This window comes from Rhinopithecus roxellana, chromosome 15 (assembly GCF_007565055.1).
Source record: "Rhinopithecus roxellana isolate Shanxi Qingling chromosome 15, ASM756505v1, whole genome shotgun sequence".
Lineage (NCBI taxonomy): Eukaryota > Metazoa > Chordata > Mammalia > Primates > Cercopithecidae > Rhinopithecus > Rhinopithecus roxellana.
In genome coordinates this window covers 117,174,167-117,180,377 of record NC_044563.1, presented here as the reverse complement: position 1 = coordinate 117,180,377, position 6,211 = coordinate 117,174,167, and the positions used below count along the sequence as shown (strand labels likewise).

Here is a 6,211-nt window from a genome sequence, read left to right as displayed (position 1 = left end):
TGGGTTTGTCATAAATTGCTCTTATTATTTTGAGATATGTTCCATCAACACCGAATTTTTTGAGAGTTTTTAGCATGAAGGGCTGTTGAATTTTGTCAAAGGCCTTTTCTGCATCTATTGAGATAATCATGTGGTTTTTGTCTTTGGTTCTGTTTATATGCTGGATTACATTTATTGATTTGCATATGTCGAACCAGCCTTGCATCCCAGGGATGAAGCTCACTTGATCATGGTGGATAAGCTTTTTGATGTGCTACTGGATTCGGTTTGCCAGTATTTTATTGAGGATTTTTGCATCGATGTTCATCAGGGATATTGTTCTAAAATTCTCTTTTTTTGTTGTGTCTCTGCCAGGCTTTGGTATCAGGATGATGTTGGCCTCATAAAATGAGTTAGGGAGGATTCCCTCTTTTTCTGTTGATTGGAATAGTTTCAGAAGGAATGGTACCCGCTCCTCCTTGTACCTCTGGTAGAATTCAGCTGTGAATCCATCTGGTCCTGGACTTTTTTTGGTTGGTAGGTTACTAATTATTGCCTCAATTTCAGAGCCTGCTATTGCTCTATTCAATTTCATAGCCAGTTTATACTGTGTCCTGAGTACTCAAATTGCGTTTGTCACCTCCCTTCTGTGAGGGTCAATCTGAGGGGCATCCTCACTGTCTATGAGCAGCTCAGAGCCCACTGTGATGTCCCATCTTCTCTTGGTGGTCTCTTCTGTCTGCTTGAGTTACCTGTGGAAGGAGTAACCACTGGCAGAGAAGAGTCCTGAAGTTTGTACTGATCCTAAGTTTTCATAATGAAATGGTTTTAATTGTGGTAAAATTTACATAACATACATTTTACTACTTTAACGATTTTTAGTATACAACTCAGTAGCTTTAAGTACATTGCCAATGAGATGTAACTGTTACCAAACAAAAATTTTTGTGCTTGTTAAATAATGATTTCATATTCTCCCCATCCCTCACCATCAGGTTCCTCCTAATCTATTTTCTGTGTTCATCAATTTTCCTAGATTGGATACCAGAAAACTTTGAACTTACAATATTGTTCTTTTGTGTCTGGCTTATTTTGCTTAGCACAATGTTCTCAAGGTTCATCTATATTGCAGCATGTATCAGAATTATGTTGCAATGATAAGCTATTATCAAGATATTGTAATTGACATTATCACGGAAAGGTCAGATACCTTCAATCTTGCTTCTTATGGTGGCTGGCCATGAAACTAACTGAAAGTTACAGCCAGAACAACTTGTACAAAAATGAGAAGTAGGAATTCCTGTACAATTGAAGGAATCTGTCAGCAAATGATAAATGGTTTTAAGAAAATTTCTACATTGAAACCAATACTGAGGTTGCAGATGGCCAAATTAGAATTCCTGTCATATTTATAGACTCTACACTCGTCCCTTTGTCCATGAAGAGCTAAATAAGTACTTACTCGTTCTCAAGGGGAAGGGACCATGGTTATCTTTACTTGAAACCAAGGCCAACATGTCACCATGCCATGGACAAATGACAGCAGAGGACTTTACATAAAACCAATTTCCTAGACTATTTCTATGACTACAGAGAATCTGTCTCTAAGGACATTATTTTCCCCTATATCTGAGAATTCAATGAAATTTAGAGGCAGCAGAACTCACTTATCCAGAATGAGCTTCCTCCCTGCAGCAATACCCCTAATCATAGAAGGAAACATGATTTTTAGGTGAACGTAGTCTGAGAGAAAGGTAAGGAATCTTCCCTTCGATACTGTCAGTAGGAAATAGTTATAAAACAGCTTTCCAGTTCTGGACAGGAATTCTTTCCATTTCAATAAAAATTGAAAGTAAAAGTTTTCAGTAAGAAAAATTTAATGGAAGATAACAGGAGAAATTTGTTGGAAATATGAAGAAGGATCTAAACAGCGTACTTTCAAATTAATGCTTTATCTTAGTAAAACTAGAAATGCGAGATTAAAAATAAAACTATTTGAAGATATTGGGGGAATCATTGAGGCATTTCTGAAGCACAAAGATGAGAAAAATGCATATAATTGTCAGGGTGGCAGGGCAGTGTTGCTTTCAAAGTCCCGTCTGACTGACAGGGCAGAGGCAGCCCTGGGAAGCCCCAGTCTGCTTCCCGACAGCTCCAGGGTTTCCTCAGGAAGCCGCCCTCCACCTTCATCCACCTCAGGTGTGTCCTGCAGAGCCCTCTGGAGAACCAGCTAGAGAGTCTTCCTGTTTTGACGCTGCCTAAAGGAGCCCATGAAGAAGTAAATGATGGGGTTGCCACTGCTGTTAACAGTGGAGAGGAAAATGGAAACTAGATGAACATGACAATATAAGACTCCCAAATCCATGTGGATCCAGAAAAATAGGAAAAACTGAATGCTGAAGGGCAGACCGCAGAGGAAGAAGATTAACACTGTGAGCAAGATGGTCACGTACAGCCTGGTCAGGGGCATCTTCTAGGATCCACAAAGGATCCTGACCAGCAGGACCAGGCTGGACCCACAGGGAACCACAAATAAAAAAATCAGCCACATGACTGTGATGAAATCTGATGTTTGACACCAAACAGAATCAGCACCACTAAGCAGGAAGTCACAGAACATACACTCCAGGATACTCCGCAGCAGGGACAGGGCCCAGAGCAGGACATACACGACCGCTGACAGGTGTGTGGGGTGGCGGCAGCGATATCAGATGGGCCACAGGACGGACAGGCAGCACTCGGTGCTGATAGCACTCAGCATGCTCAGGCCTGTAAAGTAGGCAAAGGCCATCACAGTGGTGAAATAGGTGGAGAAGGAAAGGAAGAAGTCACTGTAGAAATTCACGGTTTCTAAAATCTGGGAGAAAAGGCAAAGGAAGTTGGCCCCAGCCAGGTTGAGGATGTAGAGGGAGAAGGTGTTCCTGTGCATGCAGGAGCCAGAGCATGACTGCATTTCCTGCCAGCTTGACCAGGTCAACGATGAGGAGCAGCAACATGAGGATCATGATCTCCATGCCACAATGTTGAAGATGGGCCTCCTCAGTCCTATTGACTGATGTCGGTTCTGTACCCAAGGCTGGATGGTTGGATCCATGCACAGAACCCCTAGTCTTGTGCCCCTGGGAACACAAACAAGATGTGATCAGCAGCTGTATGATCTCTGATTTCACATACATTCTATTATGTGAGAATTATTGTCCCCATTTTACACAGGAGAGAAACAGGCTTGCAGAGAATAAGCCACCTGTCAAAAGGTGAGGAGTGCTCAACTCCAGTTTCAAATCCAGTACTTGCTGACTCTAAAGCCTGGGCTCTCTCTATTGCAACACAATTTTTCTACTGACATGGGAATAACATTATGATCAAAACATCCCCACTCAACTGGCCAGGGCTGTGGATCCAAGCATCACTCCAACTTGGTCAGAAATTTTCTCTCAGGTGCAGGAGTTTGGATAAAGAGGTGGACACCCTCATGATAAAAGTGGTCATCATGGATGAAAATGAAGGCCAGGCATTATTGACATGAGGAAAATGTGACGTTTTGCTAGGACAAATGTGATGATGACTGGGCCTGGTGAGCTCGAAATGGCTCAGTGTGTGTCCGTCATTACAGAGAGGAGCACTTTTATATCCCCAGTGCCTGGCTCCATGTGAAGCACACTGTTTTGTGTAAATATTCATTCAGTGAATAAATGCATGAATGAAGAGCCTAATGGTAGTGATAGCTTTGGATTAAAAGGAAAATAAAAACACAAAGGCATTAGAACACACACATATAATGAGATGTAAAAATTTCATTCATCAGAATTTTATTTGTTCTGTCTGTGTTAAAAGGCATTATTGATATGTGCCCAAATACCCAAAGTTGCCCACTGATGTGCCTTTGAAATGAGGACTCGGTGTGGCTTTGCTGAGCACCTATAATCTCTTTTGTACACAGTGTTGGGGCAGGGTGTGGTCTGAGCTGAACTGCTCAGCAATACAGAAGAGGAAAGAGTAAGCACGGGTGAGGTCTGAGTGCCGCTGAAAGAGGTAATTGAAATGTGGCAATATCTTTGGAGGACCCTTAACTGTTCTGCTGGAGGTACACAGTGCAAAACTACCTGATTCTGTCTCATAGGAGATCTTTGGTAGAGTTTCTCTGTTGATGCAAACATTTGTGTAAGAGGAGTCCATGAGAGGAAATAGAAGTTCAGCGCTTGGAATGCCAAGAGAGATGTTCATGTAGATTTCAACTGGTGAAATCTAGCTCATATCTGGCTGAAAAACAGCAGCTGATTGAGAGTTTATTAGGGATTGTCTTAATGCTCTCAAGAGCCTAGGAGGTAAGAGTTAGTATTATTCCTGTATGGCAGAGAATGCATTTAGAGCACAAAAAGATGAGTTATTTGTCTCTGGCCTTACATAGTGTGGATCTGGACCCAGCAGAGGTGCCTCAAGGTCCATCCTTTTCACCAACCCTTTGGACCTAGCACCACTGTATGTCGATTATACATGATAGAGGGGAAAGGCAGAGGAGTGACTCTCAAATTTAACCGAAGTTGGCAGTCAAAATTTTGGGTTGGAAAAAAAAGCTAACTAAACAAACTCCAGACAGAGAATGAGAAACAAAGCAAACAGGGAACCAAATAGAGGTGAATGAAATCCAGTTAGGAACAAATGGAGGAGCTCCTTTCTGCATCACAAAGGCTGCCTTTTCTCTGGAAAGACAAGGATGCACAGGGGCTGGAAGCCTCCAGGTGGAAAGAAGACACACCCTCCTCTGGGAGTACAGAGGAGCATCAGGAGTGGATGCATCCATCCTGAGCTCTCTTAGAGAGAAAAGCTGCCACAGCCTTCATTGTCCTGAAAAGGAAATTAATGGAAAACTAGAACCTCTGTTAACCACACTGAGGACACTTAAGATTAAGAGTTTGTCCATCCATTTTTAGGACATGATATATTTGCCTTCCTCATGAAACCTGAAGCTCCATAAAAACTAAGCTATGCCTGTTCTGGTTCACTATAATATTGCCCACATTTAGCATGTGTTCCTCAAAGACCATCTATTGTAATATCCTCATATGACATAAGCAGCTGAGGCTTAAAGAATCCAAGGATCTTCCTGAGATCACACCATGAAGAGGAGATCCAGTATAAGCCCTGGTCCTTGGAGCCCTGCATGAGACTTCTCTACTGTTCTCTGCTTCATCAATCATTATTTTTGAAGAGCTCCTGAAAAATCTTGACATGAGCACAGAATCTGAGACAATCAGGAGCTTCAGAGTCTACTGCATTGCCCCAATATCCATTTTCCTTTTCAACCACACAACAATTCTGAGCATTTAAAAGCAGCACAAGGACCCACATCCCAGTTTTCCTTGATGCTGGATGACATCATATGACCAGGTTCTGGTCAATGGGAAGTGAGCAGATGTGATGTAAGCAAGTCCTGGCTCAAGGGATCAATAGGAGCACAGCCTTCCCTTCCCCTCTTCCTTCTCCATCAGGCTGGAATGCTGAGGCAGTTGGCAGGCAGTAGGACCACAAGAATGAGAGCAACTCTCTAGACATTAAGGAGCAGCAATTTTTGGAGTCCTAATGTGTGACGCCTTGGAGCCTCCAGCTCAGGTCTTAAATATAGTCACTCCTGGGTTTCCACAGGGGATTGGTTCTAGAACCCCTGCACACACCAAAATCTGCCCATGTTCAATTTCCTTGTAGAAAATGATGTAGTATTTGAATATAACCTATGAACTTTCTCCTTTATACTTTAAATTATTTCTAGACCACTTATAATACCTATCAAAATGTAAGTGCTATGTAAATAATTGTTGTATGATATCATTTAGGACATAATGACAGGAAAGAAAAGTCTGTACCTGCTCAGTACCTATAGAGCTACTCCTGTCCTTTTTCTGGAATATGTTCTACCTATAGTTTGTTGAATCTGTGGATTCAGAACCTGCTGACATGGAGGGACAACTGTACTTTCTTGTTGAAGATAGTCCTACTTTGTATCTCTTTTAGAGCAGCCAAACTTACATTCTAACAAAAAGGAATATGTTTTCTCTTTTTAAAATTACATTTCATTTGAAGGGGTGGCCTGCCCCTCCATACCTGTGGGTCCATCTCATCAGATGGGATGAGAGACTGAGAAAAGAAATAAAACACAGAGACAAAGTATAGAGAAACAGCAGTGGGCCCAGGAGACTGGCACTCAGGATAGCAAGGACCTGCACAGGCACTGGTC

General features: G+C 42.2%; 1 pseudogene; it reads right to left on the bottom strand.

Moving 5' to 3' along the window:
- Window positions 1–2,041: 2,041 nt before the first annotated feature.
- Window positions 2,042–4,203, bottom strand: LOC104667668 (annotated as a pseudogene).
- Between the last annotated feature and the right edge of the window lie 2,008 nt (window positions 4,204–6,211).